At 34.0% G+C, this 27,033-nt stretch overlaps 1 protein-coding gene across 1 annotated transcript in view; it reads left to right on the forward strand.

Moving 5' to 3' along the window:
* Positions 1-27,033, forward strand: part of LOC128671200 (inactive dipeptidyl peptidase 10) — an 85,010-nt gene that overhangs the window by 1,061 nt on the left and 56,916 nt on the right. Inside the window, exon 2 of the mRNA XM_053747505.2 lies at positions 3,149-3,432. The gene's annotated coding sequence lies outside the window, so the exon portion shown is untranslated. The remainder of the gene's footprint in view (positions 1-3,148; positions 3,433-27,033) is intronic.

The following is a 27,033-nucleotide window of genomic DNA, read 5'->3' on the forward strand; positions in this document are numbered from 1 at the left end:
AATAATAATTTTAAATTTGTAGCGTTGTTAAATAGCGCCAACATTTAGTAAATTAACTTTATGGACACTGAAAACAATTTAGAATCTACCAATCTCTATTATACCTATCTAGCTGAAATCTTATTTCAGAGTTCAATAAGATCTTTTCCAGGAAAACAAAAATAGCATTTTCAAGTCACGAATTTTGCGACAAAATAATTGAGAGTGAGTGAATTCACGTCGCTATCTGAGGATCTCCCACACCTCCGTCACGTGCGTGGATCAATGTTTTTGGAAGACGTCCCGTTTCAATTAAACATTAGGAAGGAAAATCAAATTTATAGGGTTCATGATAAAACCATCTACGTAGTAATTATTAAAATATATACATTTTAATTAGCTCAAATTAATACTTTTGTACGGTTGAAATTTGAAAAAATATAGAGACAAAATTTATTAGCACTTAGGCACTTATCATTCTAGTTCCAAAATTCTTACAAGAACAGATCCTAGAAGCGCCGCATTTAATGAATACTAACTTGTCGTCTTTTCCTGCGACAATGTCCTGCGGGAACAGTAAGATCTTTCTGGGATAAAATGTATTTAATAGGGTTTATTAATAGAAGGATATATATTCCTCCTCCGTAATTGTAACCATATTTAAGCAAAATTTCAAGAAAATTGGTTGTAGCTGAGTAGTTAAAGTGTAAGACAAGCAAAAATAGCCGGACTAGTATTATCATGATAAATATAAAAGTTACTTACAATCTACAGTCGATACATCATTCGTTATTTAATCTCACAGTTTTTCTCGTGGGCTCTAAGCACTAGTTCGTTCAAATGAATTGTCACTTTAGTGTGCCGATGTGCTGACGTTTGGACAATTTGAGAACTGTCTCTCGGGATGCAATTTCCTCTCCCCTCTAATTGGGCTCGGTGCTACAAAGCTAGTTAGACAGTGTCGCCTCGGCGCACTTGCGACCGACGCAGCCAATCAGTTACGTCATTGCTATTATGGATGGTATATTAGTGTTAGTAACTAGTTTTAGGACATTTGTACAAACTTGGTCGCCTATGGATCTACTATTGCTCCGGAAATAAAGATTGGAGCAAACGGTGTAATGTTAAAACTTGTGTAATAATATAAATGTTGGGTAGTTAAGTATAACAATTATGAAACTCAAAATGCGAAAATAATTTTCAAAAATTTTCAGATCCACATTGCATGCAAGATAAACGTTAAAATATAGAATGTACATTATCAGAAATGAGTATTATTACATTTCAAAATAAATTAGAATTTACCCATAAAAAGTCTTTCGATGCTTATTAAATATCCAACAATCAGGGACAGTACGCTCTTGATTCTGAATAACAATTACATAGGTATTTATTAGATTCCCTAAAGAGGCATCAGCACGATATAAAAGCAAAATTATTATTGCCCATTCGTTTTTAAGTACAACTCAATATATTGCTATTGTATCTTTCCACGCACTCGAACGCACTTATTTTGCTTTATTTTCTTATTTTGCAAGACCAACGGTTTCCATGACGAGAGTTTCTTGTGAAACCTTTACGGTGCTTAAGTACATAAGTAGACTATCATCTGCTTATACTCTCACTGCGCTAGTATCGAGTGTAAGCGGCTTGTGATCTAGGCATAAATATTATATATATTATTTATAGGATGTTTATGGTGGGTTGGTGTTTTAATGCTTTTGTTAGAGAGTAGACCTACTACTATGCTCTTATTTATAAATAAGGTCACCTAAGATTCATTCGGTGTTATTTTTATTTACCTTTTGATACCACATCACATCACTTGTAAAGTTGGAAACAAAGCTTCGTAGAATTACTTTGACAATCGTCGAGACTCTGATCTCATCGTTGTCTCTGTTAGGAAAAATATATATTCGTAAATGGTTCGTGTAGACCAAAGGAAAATCACGAGCTATATCCATTTGTCTGATAATAGAATATAGTCAATGCTACCTAATCTACGGATACAAGGATTTTTGGCCACTATCCCCGATATCCATTGGAGCATTTTTGCCGACCTACTTAAATATCATGGTGAGCTAATATTCAAATAGATAAATCAAGTGTCTGTTACTTTTTGCACGGCGAAGATTGATGAGCACTTTTTTGCATTTCTTTTAGACGTTGATCCTCTATTATGTAAGGCTATTGTGATATCAATGATATTGCAGGCCAGATATGTGAACGCGGATGTACGTATACATTATGTTTTTTTAAACATCATCTAAACCGCTGCTGTTTTGGGTACGAGGTTTCTAACGAAATCTGTAGCAAAAATGTATTAATGTATTTGTAGTATTCAAAGTCAAAATACTATTCTATTTTTTTCACTAAATTTTATTGATAGCTGTGATTTTTTATAGCTTAGCTCTCTCTCTTTGAGCGTGTTCCTGGTTTCTTCCACAGCCCTTGAGTGTCGGAGCCCAGGGTCTGCTTTCCTACTTTTTCGTCTCCACTTTGCATAATCACTAGTAGCTTTAACGTTGACTGTACGGAGCATATTATCAAAATTTACACCCTGTATATATTTTTATATGTATTTGTGTGGATTCCGCTGCGTCACATCCGCAGTTCGGCTGAGGATGGTAAACAAGGAAAATGCTGTAATGTGAATGTGATCGGAAAGGGTGTTCGGATACTCATTGATTTTCTATTTTGTAAGAGTCTGGTGAAATAGGAAAATCTCTAGAAACTTTGCTTGGGTCAAAATAATTACTTAGTCTTAAAATATATTTTGTAATAAATAAATAATAATAAATATATAATAATATGTTGTTTTCCTTTATTGTCATGAAAAACTTTTATCATTTAAAAAGATGATTTTTGTAGCATACACCGGTTGAATAAAATCTGGAATATTCTTAACTTTATATCTCGAAATCGGATCATTATCATATCGAGTGTGTTATTGCTAACACTGGTGTCAGATTTTATTCAAGTCGCCAAAAGGCATCTGTCATGATTTTTACGACTACCTACCCCGCCATCCAGTGACAGTTAGGAAATTCGGATGATAGCGAAACTCTGTGGTACAAGTTATCCCTTAGTTAGTTTCTGTAATATTCTTTATTTTAATTAATTTATTATCTATAAAACAAAGTAACGTTATTAATTTCAATTGTTACAGGTCCGCAACCGCGTCAGTGTATGACAGTAATTAATAAAACTTTTCGATCTAACATTAAATTTTCATAGAAAATTTTAGAATTTCGTAATTAGCTACTGCTTTTCCGTTATTTCTCTAGTTAATTGTTATTCTCAATATTAAAAGTGCCTAATAAGGTTCGTTGTAGATATAAACTGTTGCTAATTCAGTTTTGACTTTATAATTATAATAGTGAACAATTATGTATGTGGGTGAATAGTTTTCTTCAACCAAGCAGCTTAAAAATTCTTCGATTATGATATAAGGTAAGTCATTTATTTATATTTTCTTTTTATACCATTGAGAAAGAAAAAGTATATGAGCTGAGATAAAAATTGGTATCGTAGCTAAAAAAATAAGTTGTAGCCCGTGGGTACGTCCGCGGTTTCCTACAATTATATAATCCAAATTTCATCGAAATCGGCCCAGCGATGCGCGGTGTAAGCGTCACAGACAGAAAGTCAGAAAATAATATTAGTTTGGAAGTATGTTATTAACTATACTGTCTAAGTATAAAGGTGCAGACTGAATTTGTAATACATAGCGGTGCGCGTTTATTGTATGAAATGTTGGCTAGCTAAGTTGTCACGTGTACGCCTGCATTAAAATTCGATACAATAAACGCACACAATTACGCATTTGGTCTGCAGTCTGCACCATCCTTCATAGGTAGTTGCACAGATTTTATTTATCAGCAAAGTAGCAGCAGATCTGCAGCTCTTATCAAATTAAAGTTTTAATCTACAAGTACTAGAAATAAGACTAGTGTAAAAAGTGGGAGTAATTCTACTAACGAGTTCTTTTTATGTCTACAAGTTGTCACGCTAAATAGGTACTGACTAGTTCTAATGCAAAATGGCGGATTTCTGTTTTTATCATTCAAATTTTTATGCAAGATGTTGGTGCTGATGATGTAAATTTTATTAAACTTTCTGTGTTTTTTTATTGTATGCTCAAAAATAACATGTTCGCATCGCAGCTCCTATTGAAAATATGCTTTGATAAATATTTTACGAATATAAAAGACCTATGTATAAAATTGTTAAACATGACTATAAAATAAAAAATAAAGTTGACACTTTTAGCATATTATAAATAACAAACGACTAATGGTTGATGGTAAACAAGATAATTTGAAACTAGGTCACGTGTTTGTTTACTATCGTTCAAGTTTATTGGCAACAAAGAAGACATCACAGCAGACGCATACCAACTATATTTGTGCTCTCAGTTTAACGCAATGAACGGAATTTTCTATTTTCATCGAGTTATTTTCAAGTACGACTGTCAACGCAGCAAAGACGCTCACCTATTATTGAATTTCACTCCGAGCTATTAATAAATAAGTCTTTACTTATAAAAAAAAATATTTAAGGACAAAAATCACACAGATTGAGTTAGCCCCAAAGTAAGTTCGAAACTTGTGTTATGGGATACTAACTCAACTTAAGTATAATAAAATTGTAACTGGACCATGTCTGTACACAGGGGATATTCACGAAATAAATATGAGAGGATTTAGGGGCAAAAGTAATAAGTGAATAATAATACAATGAAAAAAAAAAAAACTGCATTCGAGTGGAACCCATGTACGCCTTTGTCTAACCGGGACAGTGCTCTTAACCACTGAGCTATCGAGATCATGTCAGTTCGGCCTAGTTATTTCATCCCTTTACGTCTTATGCTGATGTACAGTATTTTCATTAGAGAGTAGTAAGAACTCTTATCAACAAATCGGTTTCAATTCCCTCTCGATTCTCGATTGTTTTCATCTCACTATTATTTTTAACAACAACAAATCCACATAAATAAATCATGCTAAATAACTAATTACAAGCTTAGCGTGTGTACGCGAGCTTCCTGAATTCTAAATAGCTGCTTAGATTAGGACAACAGTGATTTAGTTACACTAAGAACCGAGTAAGTTATTAAGCTTGCTGCTAGAAGACTAAATAGGAAATTTAAACAACTAGTTTTTTTGGTGTATTTTGATTTACCTGTAAGTGAATTAGGTAAGTGATTTAGATTTCATAGTAGCTAATTCACTTCCCTAAGAAAAGCTATGCTAAAAATATATGAATATTATTACGACGGCAACTGAGTATGATATTTTGTATTTATTTCACCATTGCTTTTTTATTAGTCTTTATATATTCAATAAATTCCAGTTATTATTATTTAGGCCCTAAGATTAAATAATTATAACTACAATTTCTTGAATCTAATCAACAAGTTCAAATTATTTAGGCCCTCGTTTGGAATATATACATAGATATATAGACTGGAATATATATTGGAATATATATAGACATAGAGAAAACACAACCTATACAAAAATAATTAACAACGAATATAAAGCTTGTTCAATTTCTCACATTAAAATACTAATCAGAAACTCAGGATATATTGATCATCGCCCGTTTTAATGACTAATACAAAAGTCTAAAAATAAAATAGTCATACAAATCGCGCGACAGTCCGATGTCTATTCATTTTATTCTCATCTACTTCCCGTACCGATATAGAGGGTAGGTGAACAACATTGGCCGTACTCCAAATGGCGACACCAACCCTGGCCTTCTAGAAGGTTAATCATTTTAATCGTCACTTCTCGGTTAACACTTTTCTTCTGTAGCTACTGAGCTAAACCAATTTATGTCATTTTTCTCTTGTCTCGTTTTGAGTGTTTTACAAAAGTTACTAAATCATTGCTTATTTAGAGTTGAAAGCGCCAATAAATACGTTAAGATAGCTAGAAAAATAGTTACAATATGTTTTGTCTCATTCTGTCAATGTGAAATGAGATTGAGAGAACACAATATTTTAACTAAAATATGTTTTTATGATCAATAAAGTCTCCTCACTCAAGTATTTTTCAGGTTGAATGAAACTGATATGCCTGCATACAATTGCTATTTATAAATATACATTTTCCATCTCTGAAATTCATTCGTTTCAAAATGACACATTTGGGACAAGAACAAACATCCAGTATGCAACATTATTTTTAGGTTAAAATTCCAGATTAAATTGATTTGAAATTTATAAGTACTCACATTGCTCTTTAGGGACTCCGTGTCTCGAGTCTATTTCTCATGTCGTTAAGTTGTTAGTTTCAATACCTGACTTCATGTGCAGTCTATCCGAACCATTTGTTATTTATTTTGTTACCAGTGTAGTTGTTATTTAGTTATCACAGATAAACATTGCTATTATTCCAAAAATACAGATTTTTTTTGGGAATCATATAATTTTTTTCCATTATTTGTTAGTTAGTAACATATTTCAACTCAAACGTTCGGTTTTTTTAGGTATATTGGGATACCTTTTACAGTCTACACTACTTAGTTATAATGATTTATTATGAATTGGGTAAACAGCACGTATATTTCTTACCCTTTTTTTAAACCGATCAGAAGCAACTAATTTAGTGGATCCTAACGAAGCAGAACAAGGTGAAATGGGGCTTCTCTAGCTACAGCCTTTGCGACTGCGGTGGTGTCCGTCCAGTCAATGGCTCACCTGTTATCGTGCCTTAATTGTCCCATATCTTGTACCATGGAGGAACTCGCTAGGCTGAAGAAAGACCCTTTAAAGTGGCCACATACTGGTCTCAAATTATATAAATAGCCACAGCGACTCGGAAAGAAGAATTGGTTTCTAGGGACGGGACTTGTGGAAATTAGCCATAATAGTTTCTTTAATTACCTTCAACGGTATCAATAAATTTCTCATTAAGATAGGGGCTACTAATTGTCGCTTATCGGCAAACGGCGACCTTACGACCTTACGGTTTTTGACATTTATTACCAGTTTTTGTGTAGTCACGACAAATTCTAACGCAGATTACAATATTTACTTTACTAATCTTAAGTAGTCAAACTAAAACAATTTGCCATATTTAATATTATTTTATAAACATATTATCTGGCTGGTTACTGGTATATAGACGATATTTGATAACTATCTGGCGACGGCAGCGTTTGCATGACATGTGTCTTGTTGGACTTATTTGCATACTATGCAATAACAAAATGGTGGAAAGTGTTTGTGGTCTTCATCCCAAAAAGAGTACTTTCATATAAATATTTACAAAAATATTCTAATATTTTACATGACAAATTTGCCACTGTATAAAAATAGTAAGAATGCTACCGAGGTTCGTTTGCGCAAATTTCATGCAACGAAAAATGAGAAAAGTGCATACGATACTTTTCATGTTTTTTAACTTTGGCACCTGCGCTCAGAGCTGTTCACTTTTTGCTATACTTAGTTATGTGTTTTACAACGACTCAGAAAATGCAATTTCGCTCTAAGTAAAAATAAAATATAATAATAAATGACAAAATAAAATAAACATAGATGAAATTACTCTCCAGTGGTAAAACTAAAAAGGAAATAACAAATCAAAGTTATTTATTTTTATTTTTTTAAGTAAAAAAATACGGCTTCATAATAATTAATGAAAGTGCCAATTTAACGTATAGGACACATTTAGGTAAACATTAATTTTTGTCATATACTTACTTAATTATATTTTTCGTGTCATATTATTAGCTTTTTCATTTCAACCAGCAACAACTCCAGTAACAAGCTGTAAGTTGTGAATATAACTTTACAAAGTTGCTCCCAAGAAAGCCCTTCGCATTTTTTCTTGGAAGTTTCGCTAAAGTAAGGATTAATAGACACTTTAAAGAGGCGTCCATTGTGGTTTACTTTTTTGATAAATTAATAATTTTGGAAAAAGAAAAGTTGGAATATTTTTTCGGAAAACTTATGGATCCTAGTTTTGAATACGTAAATAATTCTAAATTGTAGTTCTAACATTGAATAGAAAAATAATAATAAAACATAACGATAATTTGCAATTTGTCAGTGATAATGTCTACAATACTCTCGATATCGGCTCGGTGCCGACAATTTAATCTGTGGTAAGCGCTATTAAGTACGGACAGTGACGGATGCTCGGCCCACGTGTGCTTAACCACGGCTCATCATCGGGACACTATCGATAACTGTCGCTGCATCGGCTGCAGCCAATTAGACAATTGAGCTGCATTCGGTTTCACTGGCATGTAGAATAATGATGGCGATAAAGCCTTAAGTTTTGATAGTTAACGTTTTATATATCATACATTTAAGAAACTTATTGGTATATTGCGATTCTAATTCGAAAAGCAAATTAGCAATGTCATCCAAAAATTTTAGTTAACTCAGATTTTTTCTTCTTTATTGGAACTAAAATTTAGCTGTAAATTGTAATTGGTTATGAGGAATAACATATAAACATTTATTATACATACAAAGACTAATTCGCCACTAGAAAAAATTGAAACCATCAGTAAAATTCAACAACAACAAAATCCGCAATATAAAATTTTGGAATAGTAATGAATTAAGGTACTGTGGCACCTCCAAGTTGAGGGTGGCGGGGAGTGGTCGGGTCTTCAATCATGCGCCGGAAATGAAACGTAATTTCCACTATAGATAGTCTGGACGTTGTTGTGCTATGAATAACTCCATAATTTTGTTGCTTTGATTAGGCTATGAACCATAAGTTCAAGATACTCTATTGTGTGAAATTTTCTTTTAAATTTATTTCATTCTTAAAATACATACTAGCTTTTCCAAAACGAATGTGCTATGTAGAGGTATTGTTTGAGCTTCTTATGAAACTGTTCTTCTAAAAGCGCCAACGATATTTCTTCTTCAAATAAGTAGTAAAGTTTGCACATCGAAGTGGAATCCATATAACAATACGAGCAACATTTTAGTCGGTACAAAGCGATGCTTTCGCGTACAAATATGAATGATACGTTGGAAATCATGAGAAATGTTTGCTCCAGTGATATGCGAGAACTCGAACTGGAAAGCAAAGCAATTATGTAAGTTACAGAGTCGTTAAATAACACTAATTCTTGCATAAATCAAGCAGGGGATAGTGACGCTGGATAGAGATCAAAGTAGAGTGCCTTAGATTTCAATATCGATAAATTTCAATTCAATTATCTACAAGGATGAATGAAATAGATACGCGGTGTTGATTATCCTAGATTATCCTACTGGCACGCTACGTGAGTCTGACTTACGTATGTAGTTTTTATCATAACATTGTAAGTAGTTTTTATCATAACATTATAACATTGTAAGGAAACTTGCACTCATGCTGGTAATATTAATTACCTTCTAGTGGAAATTTCGTGTGTGTTTCATTCCATGAGATGACCACTCCCCACAGCCATGAGAAATACGATTATAAAAATACGTAGATGTGACATTACACGAACTCACTAATGTGTCTTAAAAATAATATACTTAATATACTTAGGTAGGACCTTATCATTATGGCGGAGTGCGCAAGTTGTCGCAGCAGCAGAGGAAGTTTTCATTCAAACCATAATATTTTTTATTATAGAAAATATTTTGCATTTCCATGGCTGAAATTTACTCGTATCGTTTAAGAATCATAAAATAAAAATTCCTCATTCCGTTTATATCTATTAGTGATTTTCAAAGCACGTATTATTTTAAATCTTATTTCTAAGAATTTTAAACGTGACTTTATTCTCTTCGTACCGGAATATAAAAATTAAGATTTATGCCTATCATAATATATTTCAATTTCAGTAGCCAAATGAAAATTTATCTGAAAAATCCGTGATAGCGTTGGAAACACCTAACTTCATATTGAGAGAGTCATTGACCGTCTCCGTCACAAAAGGTCCTTAAAAACTTCATCTATTTGATATTCATGCACCCTACTCGTGTCTTCTCTCGACAGTCGACAGAGCTCTTAAAAATAGTCCGTCGTTTTGCAAGCATTTCGCCTGTGCATTTAGAATATTTTTAAAGGAAAATATAAACATAAAGTCATTTGTTTTTCAAGCGCTCGTTTGTTGTACAAAGTTTTAATTGGGCAAACAATTTGCTGTTAACGAAGGAAAGGGCTGGTGTTAACACTGAGCTAATACATTTTTTACGTTGAGGCCGCTATAAAACATTTAAAGTTCCTCTTCGCCCCTTCATTTGAGTAAAACAGTTTTTATGTTGATCAAATCAGCATACGAGATTTACACAGGTACGTACTTATCATCATCATCTCGGCCATTTTCTGCTCATTGTTGAGCATTGGCCTCTCTTTTTTTTCGCCAACCTTCTTTATCCTGTACTAATCTAATCCATGTATGACTTGCGAGATATATAAAAGTAAGTATATATTTTTACTTTATGACGTGTGATCTATGTTCACAATCTGCCAACAATTGGCATATGTCTAAAAACGCGCTCTGTGTTGTGTACCTATATGTGTTAATGCAGAACTAGGTACTTTTAGCTTATAGGTAAACACAGATGGTAACTAATAAACTAGAACGTGCCTACCCCAAAAGTTTCAATGATGTTTCTACGTAGTTACGGCGCACTTAGGAACATATATCCACGTGAAACTTGTGCATAGTCGGGGAGGCAAAGTCCGCATAAGTAAGTTTAAAATTTGGAATATTTTACCAAGAACCAACTGAAATATTGGCGATAGCAATGCAAACGTGCCGTGGCGCTATTTCGCAAATATTTAGAATTTATTTGCAAGAATGTACAAGAAAATTTGCGTAAAATATATTTGTTTTAGGTTGTTTTATAATGAAATGTACATTTGTATAAAAGGTATTTTGTAGTCCTTATTACATTAAAAATGAGAAAGAATCGCATGCCGAATTCAAATTTAATTAGCTTTAAATAATCCGTAATTTAGAATACATATATTTTTGCTAAAGTCATAATTGTACTTAAGTACTTACTTATGCAATTGTGGCGATATATTTTTGATATCGAAAATATAACACACATTTTCTGCAGGATTTAGATAAATCAACATTGTGACGCTTAATGTACGCTTAGTATAGTTCGCAGCAATAAATTAATATGCAACGTTTGCTATTTGGCTACGTAATGGATATTGCTTCCATTCTATGCACCCAGGGCTCACCCTCTTATCATGATTGGAGTGCTGGTTTAATATTCATAAGTACTTGTAAAAATAACCGCGGTTTATGGTTCGCCGTGATTATGTCACTTGCACAGATAATATAAGGCCTACACTACATGTTTACCAATTTTTGCGTAAAGCGTGGCACGTATATATGATGTATATTCTTATCCTTACATATTATAAAACAAAGTCCCCTGGCGCGTCTGTCTGTTCGCAATAAATTCAAAAACCACATCACGGATTTTCATTCGGTTTTCACCAATTGATAGTGTGATTACTGAGGAAGGTTTAGGGGTATCATTTATTATGTTTTTACCCGAGCGAAGCCGGACGGGCCGCTAGTTGTTGATTAAATCAATATGGAAAATGCGAAAGCGAACAAAAAGCTATCCTTAGGAATTTTAATTAATTTAAGTACTAAAAAAGGTACCCGTACATCTACAACAAATTGTGATCATACAGCCAATAAAACATACCTACTTGGGTACTCAAATACTATTTCTTTCATTTCTGCAAGTTCCCGGTTCGTTGGGTGGTGTGACGCCCTGAAGTCTGGGTTCAGCGTAAAAAAGAGTAAACAACCGACCCTACTTTGGAATCAAGGGCAAGTCAACCCTAATTTGGAATGCTATTGTTGTCCATCAGCTACCTAGGCTATGTGTCCCTTACTTCCCTTAGTCGCCTCGTATACGACATCCACAGGAGTATATAGAGTGGTCTTATTCTAGGGCGGAAACACACACCCCAAGACTACTTATGTACGTTATACGAAAAAACACACTTTTCCTAAAAAAGTAAACAACAATTTCAAAATGTAACCTATTGAAAAAATCGTATCTCCCATGATTGTTTCAGCGGTAACTGAAAAATAACGAGCCCCATGGCCGGGGCTCGGCCCGCTTGTGACGTCACCGCTGACGTCACGGGCGCGCCTCACCTTGCCCTGTGCGTCACTTACCCCCTTGTATCGATACGCGAATTTCGCGAAAACAACCGCTTCATGAAAGTGAACGATAGCCCAAGTTTTTGCATTCATTTGCCTATTTTTGGCAAACAGTCTAGTTGGTAGGACCACTTGAAAAGTTGGCGGGGAGTTTATCGATAGCATTTGTTTTGAGACTTGGCTGTGGTGAATGATTTGCTTGAGCCGTTATCCTCCTATAAATATATTTATTTAATGAAATAATGTTAAAAGAGAAGAGGATGCGCAGAGATTGATCAAGACAAAAATAAAAAATAAATTTATTTCAACTTAGAACATACAAGTCATTCAACTTATATAAAATTAAACTACCTTACAAAATTACTTGTAAATTAAAAAGATAAGAATTCATTTTAGGCTACGTTATTACGTAGCCTAAAATGAATTCTTATCTTTTGTTGTGTGATATTTCACACACACGTAACTAATAAATAAATAGTAATAATTTTCTAGAATTGATCAGAAATTCTTTACAACCATTCCATACGACCACATTCTGAACGGATATTTCAAGTTTACATGGAGAAATGGATTCTAATAAATTGAATTAATAAAAAAAAATAATCATATTTGTCAATGCAACTGTACTAAACTGTGTTTTCTTTAAACTAGTTCCAAAGCCGCGCTCTATCAGAGTCAATATTTTATTTCCCAGTTGCAATTTCTCTGGGCGCTGCCTCTGTAATTGCTGCTTGCTTGTTTTTTACACTTACTCACAAGCTATATTAAACTTTACGACCTGGGGCTAGGGTTGAGATTTCAATTAAGCCTCACAGACTCATGGCTTGTTCAAGCTAGAGTAAAACATACGAGATCCTTGCAAAAAATAGTTGAAGTTTTTTGGTGTTGGCTCTGTTGGAACTATATTTTACTGTGCTATCTAACCCATTATGGATTACAGTGTTTTCCAATTAAAAAATAGCTACAAGCATAGTATATTTACTCTCGAAATGCTTTTATGCGTTTAGGTTTTAACTTAAAACGATTGGATTTATGTTAAACTTTCAAAAATTATGCAGGAGTTTTCAATCGTAATCATATATCATACTATCGTATACAGTGACAGTGACAAATAGATACCAACTTGTAACTTGAAAGTTTGTTCTTAGCCGAGTGATAGGCACATTAGTGGACAGTAATATGACATTTCGATCTTAGCATTTTCTCGACTCGATAGTAATCAATCATTACGTCATCGCCTGTAGCACCTGGCCCGAGCCCTTCCCATGTGTTTACTCAAAACGATCTGCAGTAACGTTGGAGTGCAGCTTAGTTCAAACAGACGTTGCAAGTTTCCATTCCGACAAATGGATGGCGAGCTAATGGGTGAAACTAAAAGAAATGCGGGCTATTGTTCGCCGAGCAGATACTGCAAAATTAAGTCTTAATTCAGTAGAAAAACTTCTGATATAAATTGATCACTTCATGAAATGTTTCTCTAAACTTAACCGTATAACCATGGTTTTATTTGAATTCCTATTTCGATAGTTTAAAATGATATCTTTAACTTAGATCCTTCACACAATTCAACAATGGTGAATTCCCATTCGTGGGATAAATGATAAGGTCAGAAAATTAAAATATATCTACACTAGATGTTATAATACAATAGATATATTCAAGATCATTGCAATAATTCATAAACCTATACGAACATTTAAGTTGATTGGAAAGTCAATTTTAAAAAATTATAAAAATAAACTCAACCGTCGTAAACACTAAGATTTATTTATGGTTGTAGTGGTGTATATAGGGACAAACAGTGGTTGCTGAATAAACATAGCTTTTTTTCCTTAAGATATTACGCTATATTGACATCACGTCACATTAGAGTATTATTGAGAATGGAGCGTTTGGACGGATTCAAAAAGGTGTGATTTTATTTTTGTCATATTTTGGAAAGCATTGTCATTATCATTTTTTACTGAGGTTTCTAATAATATTTATAAGGGCCTTCGATTAGTAAGTAAGCATGTACCTACATTCAAATACAAAATACATGATTTTAGCATATACCAGTATACTTACGTAACGGTTCGTTCCTTTGTCCATCCCCTGTTTACTTGGGGATGCAGCATTGCGGCCGTGTACGAAGCTCAGGCCTCGTGCATGTGTATGTTTGTCTGAACGTTGTTAACGGAACATCTACTGAATTTTCATGCGCTTTTCAGTTACAAAGTTATTTAATATGAACCCAGAGGATATGTATATAGGTTGGACATGATATGTGTAGTGATCTGACAAGCAAAGAAGAACCCGAAGGTCATGCGGTTGAGGTGGAGAAGAAAAATTAAAATAAAACGTGCCCTGAAATCTAATATTGAGTAAGCATCGGGAGAGTGCTCAGTTGAAAGAGACAGAAAAAATTTTAAAAATTTTTGGCGTAAAAATTTCTCGATCGCGGTGAATAACAGCTATTAGCTAGGAAACTTATAATGTAATTAATATTTACATCTGCATTATATCATAAAAGGTTATTAGGAGCACACGTCCGTGCGATAGTGGGTGAATGGGGCCGCACGCAAAGGCGCCATTTCCGCGATATACCCCGCACTTCCCACGGTGATTGCTTTATTCTGCGCGGTTTTCAGGACAGGCTCGAAATAGTGATGTGCGCTGAATAAGGGATACTAATTCTGGTGTCATATGGAAACACATTTTACTTTTACAAAAGTATTTGAATATCAAAACAGTTTTTGATGTTAGGCCGTGAATCACAATGTTATTACAGTAAAAAATTAACGCGACCAAAGTCACAGGCAAAAGTAAGTTAGAGTGATAAACAGACATGTAAGTTACAGGGGACAAAAATGAGTTTCGTTCATATTTCGCAATAATAAATAATTCGTCCATTGTCTCCCAACAAAGCCGAAACAAAATTGCTGAAAACAGAACAATTCAACCCTTTCAGTCACACCCCTGTGGTTTATGGATCTGCACCGTGTCACGCGTGTTAGCTTCATTTCCCCCCATTCTAGACTCCCACTGATACATATATTTTAATAAGTATTTAAATAATATTTAATTACAAATAATATAAATATATACTATGTGTTTGTATGACTTTGTTTACGTTTTTTAAAGTCATCATTGGTTATACTTAAGTAAGAATATTTTATTTGAATTGAAATCCCCCATTTAATATTTCCCTTGAAACTGCTTTCAGCTTTGTAACTAATGAGGCAATATGCCTCATATTTAGTTACAAAGTTGGACCTTATATATATGTAACTGGTTTGCCTTATAATGTAGCGATTTCGGCTTCGCTCGGGTAAAATCATAATAAATTATATAGATTTTCCTTAGGAATCCCTTATCTATATTGAAAAAACCGGCATCTAAATCAGTAGTTTTAAAGATCTAAGTGTATATAGGGACAAACAGTGACGCGAATTTGTTTTAAACTATATAGTGATAATAAAATCGCAAATATAATATTAATCCCAATAACAGTAAACACTATAACTACCATTTTACTCACTATCCCTGATATTCATAAAAAAGTATGTTTTGCACTATCGCACCTTACAATATATGCCATTAACAGAACGAGACAAAATGTACTTTAGTTCACAGACTTATATTGTCTGTGTTTTAGCTCAAATGTTAAAGTACATAACTTTAACTCGTTTATGAATAACAGGATATTACAATAATATTCACTAAAGTTAAGGTTTTTTGTGACACGAAAATTTGAATTTTTTCCGGTGGGAGCCAAGAACTGGGGGCGAAGGTAGCCCTGTCAAGCGGATATAAGCAATTTGGTCGGGGTCAGAATGACCGTTAATCATTCATACTTGCACCTGGAGCCGTGTAAATTGATGACGACATTTTTTAATTAATTGCCTGTCGCCCGACGAACCTTTTGTCGTATCAGATAAGTGCTTTCCTTTATTATACGTCATTTTCATTTTGTATGACGCCACGTCAATAATGTGATCGCGTATTTTTAGCTCTCATATATTCTCATATTAAAAAATGGTACCTTTTATTTACGGATCGGAAAACTTTTTACAGAAAACAGAGTCTTAGTCGTACAAAAAACTTAAATATAAAACTAAATGTAAGTAACCACATTAAAATAAAAATCATTTATTGTAACGTAACCTAAAGAAACAATTTAATTTCAATCAAAGTCATAAACAAAAAAAGACGCGCATCTCAATAACAATTTTTATTACTGGCCGGAATTGCTTTCCCTAACCTTCTTTATTCCATTCTATATTCCATCTCCTGAAATTTGCCAGCGATATCGATTATCCACTCCCAAAACAACGATCTATTTAAATAGGAATTAAAAGTGTCGTAGCTATAAAGTAAACCAGAGACACCTGTGCAAAAAAGATGACGCCCACCTGTGGTCGAAAGGTCATAATGCAGATTTCTAATCAGACCACATAAGTTTATATACAGTCTGATTTATGTACAGTTTTAGTAGTTTTTGTTGACCGCTTGCATACGATTAAATCGTAAAGCTGTTAACGATATATCAGCTACTGTGATTTAAAAAATGCATTGCCAGGTTATTATATTTCACATAGGTCACGATCCTCAGCCATGAGGAATACGAATATGAAAGAGTGGCCCTGGGGCAATAAAGATATAGGGCCACTCTCCGATCCATTTTTTTCTCACTCACTCACTATTTAATGTAAATTTTGTTTCATACGATAGTGAGTGTGTGACAAAAAAATGGTTAGAAGTCCCTTGAGCTTGGTGAGCCGGTGCCCAGCACCGTGTAGCTCAGCGGTAAATACGCCACTCGGTATTAACGGATTTATGCCGAGCCACTCTAAACATCGAGATATCATCTCTATTTGCAAACAATAGCGGGCGGGGATCGAGAGCCTTGACATACTTGCCTGGAATTAAAACGAATCGGGGAAAAACGCTCTTCTTCTAACCCTCAAAGCAAAAAGAGGGGTGCTACAAGGTTGCCGTGTCTGTGTTTATGTACGTCTTTTTATTGTATCTTAGCTCCAAAGCGGATGTACGGAATTTGATATTTTTTTTGTTTGAAAAGTGAAATGTCTGATTTTAAAATTTTCATTTGTTTTTTTAAACTCGACGTAAAGTGAAAAACAAAGTGCCAGTATGAGTTCACTCGCATTTTAAACTTTATTGCTTTTACAAAGTTTCTTCCCGAATATTACTAGCAGCACACGTGTGTCGTAATTTCTATATGTCTTCTTTAGCTAGCTTGGAGTCACCTTGGAGTTGAATTTAGTACGATTTTATTTACTTTATACTGTTACCAACTGTTACTAATTAAATGTATCATACCAGCTTTTACCCGCGGCTTCGCTTGTTGTGTAACGTGATTTTTCCGGGATGAAATATACCCTATTCTCCAGACTTCAAACTACATGTATGCAAAATTTCAAGAAAATTGAGTAGATAGAGTGTGAAGAGGGAGCAAACAAACTTATTTTCGCATTTATAATATTAGTTAAGATAGACATTTCTACTTCCCGACGAAGTTATGAATCGTCAACTTATGTAAACGTTAATTATAAAATGTCACAAATTTTTGCCACATAATTCAGCTCGAATACACACATACAAAGAGGGTTGAAATTACCTTCCCTGTGTCGGGAAAGTTTTATCTGTACATCTTCGCGCTCATATGCGTATCCTGGAAGGCCGTGCGGTAATTTTAATTAAGTATATTTTACCGTCGTCAGCGAGGGTACGGTAATAAATGTTGCCCGTAAGCGTAACAAATGTGTGGGACATAGACTTCGGGTGAGACATGGAGGAGACAGTGTGATCAAACTGGAGTACTGTACTTAAGATTGTGGCAATCTTGGTACGATAGTTTACAATGGGTTAGTACTCGTACAAGAGCCACACAGTGTATATTGTATCTTTGATATTTAACCATGTTTTTACTTCGTTAAATTGCCAAATAAAGCGCCAATGCGTGTCAAACTAAAAAGTATGCTTAATAAATTTCAACTAAGTATACTGATTTTTCTATTTTATACTTTTCAACTGATTTTCCAAACGTTTTATAATTTTTTTAATGATAAAAAAAAAATAAACAGGCTTAAAATACTACAGATTAATACATACATGTTAGTACCAACAGGTGTATAAAATATGGATTACTTTGGCATTACTCCACGGAAAGTGTGGTAGATATCGGGAAGCTTTGTCCAGTCTATACCTCCTTAGTCTATGTCAGAGGAAGCTGTTTCATCTCTGCTGCCTCCGAGCCGAGCCACGTGACAGGTGATATCCACCTGCGCTTCCTTCCTGTCGTTCAAAACCGTTGAGGAATCCAGTCCTTTCCTCTGAAATGAGCACTTCAACGTTTACGTGTAGAGGAAAACACGTGCGAAATATAACTTTAAATACCAAAAAGAAAAATAAATTTAGTTAGTCGTTTTAAGTTATGGAAATAGACAGATCGAGTTGCAATCGTAAATAGTGAAACATCTTCCCTATCCCTTTTATTCATAAAAAATTTAAAGTATAATTTGTGTTTTGCCAATGGCAAAAATTGTAAAGTGCGATAGTGGACACAACTTTAGCTTAGTATATTTTAAATTTTATTTTTTTTATGAACAACATCATTAGCAATTAACAACATATTTGTATATGAATAACATATCCTATTATTTCATCTCTGACCACCTCGGTGGCGCAGTGGTAAAGTGCTTGCTTCTGAACCGAGAGGTCCCGGGTTCGAATCCCGGTCTGGTCATGATGGAAAATGATCTTTTTCTGATTGGCCCGGGTCTTGGATGTTTATCTATATATGTATTTGTTATAAAATATAGTATCGTTGAGTTAGTATCCTATAACACAAGTCTCGAACTTACTTTGGGGCTAGCTCAATCTGTGTGATTTGTCCTAATATATTTATTTTATTTATTTATTTATTTATTATTATAAAAAGGAAATATTTTGATGTTTATATTTATTTGCAACGAATAAACTCTTTAACTATTTGACCGTTTTTGATGCAATTTGCCTCAGATATGCTAGTCTATATGTGAACCAAATTGCATTAAAATCAGTCTAATAGTTGTTGAATTTATTCGTTGTAACCTTCTAAGATAATATGAGCTATTTTGTATTACGAGTAATCAAGGATATGGCATTCCATTGTAAAACCTCTTGAAAACGTAGGCAAATCAGTACAGAACAGAGGCGAGAGCGAAGATTTAAATTCTTCGAATTGTAAGTTATTCGTCGAGCTGCGAATGGAGAAATATCTCTCGAATTTGGGTCGGGTCTGGCTGCCGGTTTCCGAAAATCTAGCAAAATTGAACGCAAATCCGATTTGTACGGACGCGAACTGGCGTCTTCGGAAAACGAAATGGTACCTATACCTATGCACCATTCTTATCTATTCTATCCTTTGAGTTCGCGACTCTCACCAACTATGCTCGTAAAAGCTTTTGGAAAGGAGCTTTTAATAATACTTTTTCAAACTCAATCTCCAGCCTTTGGAAGTGATCTTGGCTTCAATTAATGTATACTAGCACTTGTAACCTATTTAATCAGATGCTCAGATATATTTAAATATTATGGAGTATTATAAAAGCAACTTAATTTAATGATAAAACTATATATCCGATTATAACATAAGAAGTGTAATACATATAGCCTTATTTCTTGTTGAATTTATGAGTTCATAAATTCTAAAACAACGAAACTGTAATTCAAATTATACAGCGTCGAATGCGAATATGGGAAACGAGTCAAACGCTTCACGATTAATGACTAACTGTCGTATGTAGCCATTAATATGATATAGTTTGTGTGTTAATCCGGCCATTCAATTCGGTCGTATATTATGCACCTGAGATTGGGCTGGACTAATCTTATTTGAATATGATTTGAAGCTAGCTTTCGCCTCTTTGCCTGCTGAAGAGTTTAAAAATAAAATAAAAATTATATTTATCGGTAAACAAACAAGGCACAACTAAAAACAAATTAGTTTTCATGTGTTATTCCGAAAGGAAAGTCTCACAGCGTAGCTAATAGGAAAGTATTTTTAGAAAATGTATTAATTCCAAAAATAGCCTGTATTTGGTCAATCGGAAAATCTGGGGCTAATCGCAGCCTACAGCGTAGGCCAGCCGCCCTTGATCCGGAGCCGGAGTAATCCGCAGCTGTTTATACCCTCACTCAAACCTACCAACATTGATATGTCATTATATTTAACTAGCTTTTGGTATTGAGTTTTGGTTTATCTTGAAAATTTGTACCTGAGACAAATATTTATACACTTACACAACAATTTTACATTATACTATACTAAAAAAAACTACCTAATGTAAACAAACTATATATTAAAAAATATAAGATGTGCGCCGTCCAATTGACTATCCCCGAGATGCGGCCCCCCGCTTCATACCTCCCCCGCGAGTGTCATATATATATATATATATATATATATATATATATATATGTATCTAGTAAAACATTATATCTCAAGTACTGTATGCAAGTCAAATTTTTCATTTTTATCTGATCGCAAGACACCTAGGCTCCAACAATATGAAAAAGCTATTCAGAATGACAACGGCGGTTTGGTAGTTTTCATCACTTCTCCTTCTTCTTTACGTGTGATTCCATTTTATATTTTATCAGATAGGTGTTGCGCCCCCAGCCTTATTGGTGGCCAACATCAGATTGTCCCAAGTGCAGTACGTGTAATGCCCTCTAAACCTATAGCTGTACGATGCTCTATAGTATTAAGAAAGGCTTATCCTTTAGTCGGGAGAATATTAAGTGGTCATATTACAGAGCACATGAGTGCAAGCTAGCATTGATTAGGTATATTCAATTTGCCAGTTGTTCACTACTCACATGTATCACGAACCAAAGAGCAAAGTGATAATTATGAGACTTGCGGTCGCGTGCCGCGTTTAATGGCCCTCTCGACGCATCAGCGACCGGCCAGATTGCATCTAAATAGCTTTACGACTACGTAAATGGTTTGATAAACATGCAGTGGAAAAACACAGCCTGCTGGTCTGTTTCTATTTTATCCACTGGCTTTGACCCTTTGGCCAAAAAGTTGCACAATGAATTTTCACGGTGAGATTGAAACAACCTATTATTTTTATCTCTCTCTATTAGTTGTAAGAAGATTAATTATAAATAGTTGCGTTAAAAATACGTTACCGGGTAAATTAATATTCATAAGTTTTTCATATGTTTTATTTCGTGTTTATTTTAATGTGTTAAAGTGTGCCCTCAGACCTTATGCACAATTAAAAATGCGCCCGGGTAAACGCTAGGTAAATGGAATCCTAGTCAGTGGATCGAAGTGGAAAGGTGTTGCCTGCATAGGCAATGCCGTTCATTCAAGGGAGCTGTTTAATTGCAGACAGCCTTGACATGCCGATAAAATTTCATTGTACACTACAATGTTATTTATAACTTTTTATAATTACTACATTGTCACATGATTTATAAAGGTTTTTCATAGGGGTTGCATGGTCCAGGTCATTGAATGGTATCTTTAGTAAATTTTAAACTTCCGCCCTCTAAATATGAATTTAAAATTACTTAGTATAAACCCTAGTACGGTCATAGGCGTCGTATTGTGACACGATAAGAAATCTCTGAAATTTTGCAAATCGAACGCGAGTGATGTCCAATCTTCATCTATTGCCGAAAATGATTTTGCTATTGACATCGATTTTCATTTATCACTTTATTCCTAAATCATTTTATAATTCAAAATTGGATGACAATGCATTACTATGATAAGCGTGACCATCAGGTCATGCTGGGTGCAAAATAGCTTTTTTCGCTTAAGATGTTATTCTATCGTGACGTCACGTTACGTTTGAGTATCATTGAGTATTTTATTTTTGTCTTATCTTTAAAACCATTGTTATTATCACAGGTTTTTCACTGGTGTTTCTAATAATATAAGGGCCTTCGATTAGTAACTAAAAAAAACCTGTGATCCCTATTGTGATTGTCATGAAAAAACAACCAACTTTTATTTGCACATTTACATATAATTCAAAGTCGCCGATTCCCAGAAACTTTTGTTACGAAGACTAGAGGTAGTAGTAAGTATGTGGCATCGTGAAATTTTGTGTTTCTTATTCTGCTGAGTTCAAGGATATCTGAATGGCTGCATTCTATTTTGTGCCTTTGCCAGAGAAATATAACTTTATAGCCGAGATAGGATCTCGGAGTGAAGGAAAACTATTTTACTGAAAAATATCTCCTTTGTCTCTTGGGTTTTATCTCGTGTAGTAAGGTACAATCGTTTTATAAGTTAAAAAAACTGCGAATTTTTACACACACAAATGTATAAATTTTTCATAATTATTGTCTAATTTTTGTTTCTGGTAAGTGGCGGGATTTTTACGAATTCACAATTTAGGTACCTCAAAAATTACATCTTGCACACCCACTTTGTATTATATAGAACTAAGTGGCTACAAAGAACCTGTAATTAACAAACCAACATATGGCAACACTGAGATCTCATTTATAAGAGCTACGAGATGCTACGAGAAGCGTACGTGCGGTAACTGCGGTGCTACGACCTCGGTTACGAGCTACGAGACGCTACGAAGGTGCGCGCGAGAGATTAGGCACGCCGCATTCTTTACCTGTTGTCTTGTCGACCATAAGCATACAATGTTAATTAACAAATTTACTCCAAAATTCTTACGTTTAAAAATATTTTATTATAAATATGTATGTGTGACATCAAATGAAAGGAACACTCGTACTTACACGAGAAAATTAGGAAAGTGTCGTTTTACGGTTGAGAAAGTACCCAGAAAAATGGTCAGGTGAGAGAGTAATTAAAAGATCTGTAATTTAATTGTGATTAAACTAAGGTTGTCACTCCTGTTTATTTAGCCTTTAGTAATTAGCTTATAATGTCATACTTCTAGGTAGGTAATAACGTCTATTCATGTCACTACAGTAAAAAAAATAACATCACTAGATTTTTTGAAAAGAAAAAAGATACAAAGTATTTTTAGAAAATAAATTATGAAATGAAATGGCCTTGTGAAGTTACGATTCGTATATAATACATTAGTAAAACATGAAAACTACGATTCATTTGATTTATGTTACTTCTCGTAATGTAATTAGGTCAACTCGGATGTAATTAAATTAACGAGAGAACAGATAATTACTATGCATGTAATTATTATTTAGGATGAACATAAAGTGTTTAAAAATTGTATCGGGAAATAATCTAAAAGTTATATCTCAAAACTAAAAAATATAAAATTTAGTAAGGTTTAATTTTGGATACCTTTTTTTTATTTTCTTTCTTTGTTCTATTTCTGTAAACAGTTTTGTAAGAGTGCATCTGTTAAGTAAAAAAAAATTATGCTTTTGCTTAGCATTTGAAATTTTCAAAAAGGTGAAAGAATATAAGCACTTGATGCGATATTTTTTTAAACCAATTACCGGCGAATTTATTCGACTTTACTTATTTATGATTTCTCTATTTTGTACTTGCTTATTTATCAGTCTTAAAAATTCAGCAAATCATGAAATGTTAACAAAACACGAACACTGTGTTTACAAACAAACCTGTTATTAGGTAAAAGTAACATTCCGAGGCAAGACGGGTCTTATCTTGATTTTGCTCGTATTGAAAATTGTAGGGTTTATACTATGTCATTTACTCGCTTTATATCATTTTAAGCTGCAATTGATTATAACAATCGCATATCGGAAATAAAGTACTTATTGTATTTTTTATATGCAGCTAGTTATATATAATACTAAATAATAAGTAGTTCAAAAATTACAATTCCTATAGTTGACTTGTTAGATTCTATTATTTACCATTAATGCTCACATTTGTGTAAAAAATAACATATGCCTGGGCCTTCAGCAACTAATAGTGATAAAAAATAAGCACAAAAGCCCATCACGTAAAGTACATTTCCATTTTAATAAAAGAAAGTGAAAAACTTTCGCCGTTAATATTTTGTAATCGTTTTACCGAATAACAAACACAAGTTTTACTGTAACAGAGCTCCCGGTCAAATCCAGCACCTATAGATATGTTTACATAGATGGGTTTACGCCCCGTTTCTGCCCAGACAGTCGGGAAACCCATCTAGAAGTTGGGTTTACGCCCGACTTCTTGAGCAGAAACTGAGACAATGACGGCACCCAATCATTGAGGAAGTTTCCGAATCTATTAAACTTCTAGTTAGCTCAGCTTCGTGAGCACAATTTTTTTGTTCGATTTTTCAATATAGAATTTAATTTTAAAACGTACTGTCGAAATTTTATGTTTCCATAAGTTGAAATGTGCTTATCGAACTAGAGAAGTTACGATTAAAAAAAACAAAAAGCTCAAAAAAAGCATTTTAGAAAAAAATGCAGTGCAGTTGTGTCTGAAAGGAGTTTTATATTTTCATACCATAAATCAGACTTATTTAAAAAAAATACAATTTCGAAAAGTAGCCACTGGAATTCAATAGAATACTTAAACACAATGATACCTATGACTTTATTGTTGTGAAAATTCGTCACATTTCTTTTTCTGTTCAGAGCGAATAGAAACAAGAAATGTTTTTTTTCACTTCTTTCGTGACCAATCGTGACACCTTTTATTTAGGACAATTAATTATAGTAAAAAAGCTGTTTTTATATTTTATTTTTTCTACTTCAAAGAATCTAAACAGCGATGTGCACTGTGCATGTCCCGAATCAGTAAGCTATCTCCAAATTGCAGCGCGATCATTGCCCGCTGGAGTCCCGCACAAAATTGCTTCTATACAAGGAAAGTCCATTAGGTTTTATGGGTTCCACTCGGCGGGAGGAACCGGCGAGCTGAAACGCTGAAATTAATTAAACCCCGCCTTGAATTCCCACCTAAACCAAAAATATAAGAGCAGGGACAACTCGATTTACTTTCCAACTCGATTTATTGTTCCGCTCGCCCTTTCTCGTGTTTCAATCTTGAGCATCGGTGAACGAGTTTATAGAATGACCACGCTTTCAATTTTAACATTCGACCGGATGAATGTTTTGTTTGATGTTTGAACGGTCACGTGTTTTTATACTTTTGTCATAAGTACAGCTGAAATAAAAATTATTTAATTTTAAATTTTATCTAAATCTGTTACTGTCTCCTATGAGTAATACATAGATTCCCTACTTTTAGTAAATATAAAGGAAAACTTTATAGAATTCTGTCATCCGATCCGATCCGATTTCCTAAAGTAGTACCAGGTATTTTCTAGACTCAGAATTGACGCCGGACGACGAAATACCTCGATAATCCTATCTTCCACGGAGAACGGCACAGACACAAGTCCAGTACCTGCTCCCAATTATATTAGACCGGTCTAAGTGCCACTATGATACGAATTGTAGATTGCTGCACTGTAGATTGATTCTACGCTGTCAGCAGTTCTTCAATGTTCTTATATGTTTTTTAAGTTATTTATTGACAGACCTAAAACAATAGGTATATATCTCAGATTCACAGCATAGATAAAAGAGTCACAGAATATATGCCGTTCTACAAAAATCTCGCTATTTGATTTATATAAGCTTTGCAAAGCCTCAGGTATTAGAGAAGTGACTACTATACTTAATGCTTTCAAATATAATTATTTACGATTTTTATAACGAGTGGAAATAAATAATATTTTTTTATGTTTGTAAACATAATAACAATAACTTAAAAACATATTAAAACTGGTTATCGAGCTTAAAACATAAGTAAAAAATGTCCAACCCAAAATACTCAAATTTACGAGCAAACTACCTATTTGTGCAAATGCAAAATTCGTGTTTAATCACTTCGGCCAAAACTGCTCCAACCTCGGACATTATATCAGAAAAGTTTTGTCGTAAAAATCTGACATTTTGGGGCTAAATCGTAAACCAGGGGTATTTCCAAGTGGGCACTTTTTCGGGGAAAGTCTCACTCAGCCCGTCGAACTTATGGGGGCAATTTTAATAAACGAAAGCGTACCGCGCCCCTAAATTAGTCCAGGCCGATGATCTCGCCACTTTTAAATTAAAATGTGCCTATTGAACTTAATAACTTATTTACATAATAAGAAAACCAGTTTTGCCGACTGACAGGCTGGCTTACATGCTTCGTTTTTGAGATTGTTTTAATACGAGTCCTTCGAGACCGGTATTTTTCATATTTATTTCTTAATATGTCAGAAATTAATTATGAAGTCATTTTTTGCACAATACACAATCAGTACCTGTGTAATGTGCAAAAAAGAATTTAAATTGTTTAAAAATTTAAATATGTTTTCATTATTTAAATTTAATTTAATTACTTCAATACTTAAAAGTTAATTAATATTAAAATATAAATATGTAATTAATGTAAAAAATATATTTATGTATGCCTCAAACACTTTTCAGTTTACCGAAAATCGTTCATATTTTGATTAAAAAGCTTATCGTGATTTACAGTTCCGTCAAACCGTTTTGTTACAGGCGGCCTTTATTTCACCAAATAGTAGCGAATCCCCGGGAAAGTTCCCGCTTCCAGAAAGTATTAGGGGAATGTTTCCGGGGGTGGGGGTCGGGGGGAGATTGGATCGCCACCGCAGACCAAGTATAAATCATAACTCGCCAAACAATGCCGATAAATTATTATCAGCACCAGAAATAATGTCGATACAAAAAACAACACTTGGATTGGTTAATATATTTGCGCGTTCTCGTGCCATGTCTTGAATACTGAATAGTTTTTCTTAAATTGTATTCTTGTCTATAAAATATTGTAAGATAGTTAGATACAAATTACAATTACTTATAAATTGCGTAATGTACGTTATTATTCAAGAAATTGTCAATTTAAAACTCCGAGTTACGACACAAATTCACTCGGCTCAAAATCGACTCAAATATTTTCGCTGCTCGCACTTTCGCCGTTGCTTCCATTTCAAAGGA

The sequence above is a fragment of the Plodia interpunctella genome, chromosome 1 (assembly GCF_027563975.2).
Source record: "Plodia interpunctella isolate USDA-ARS_2022_Savannah chromosome 1, ilPloInte3.2, whole genome shotgun sequence".
NCBI classification, from domain to species: Eukaryota; Metazoa; Arthropoda; class Insecta; order Lepidoptera; family Pyralidae; genus Plodia; species Plodia interpunctella.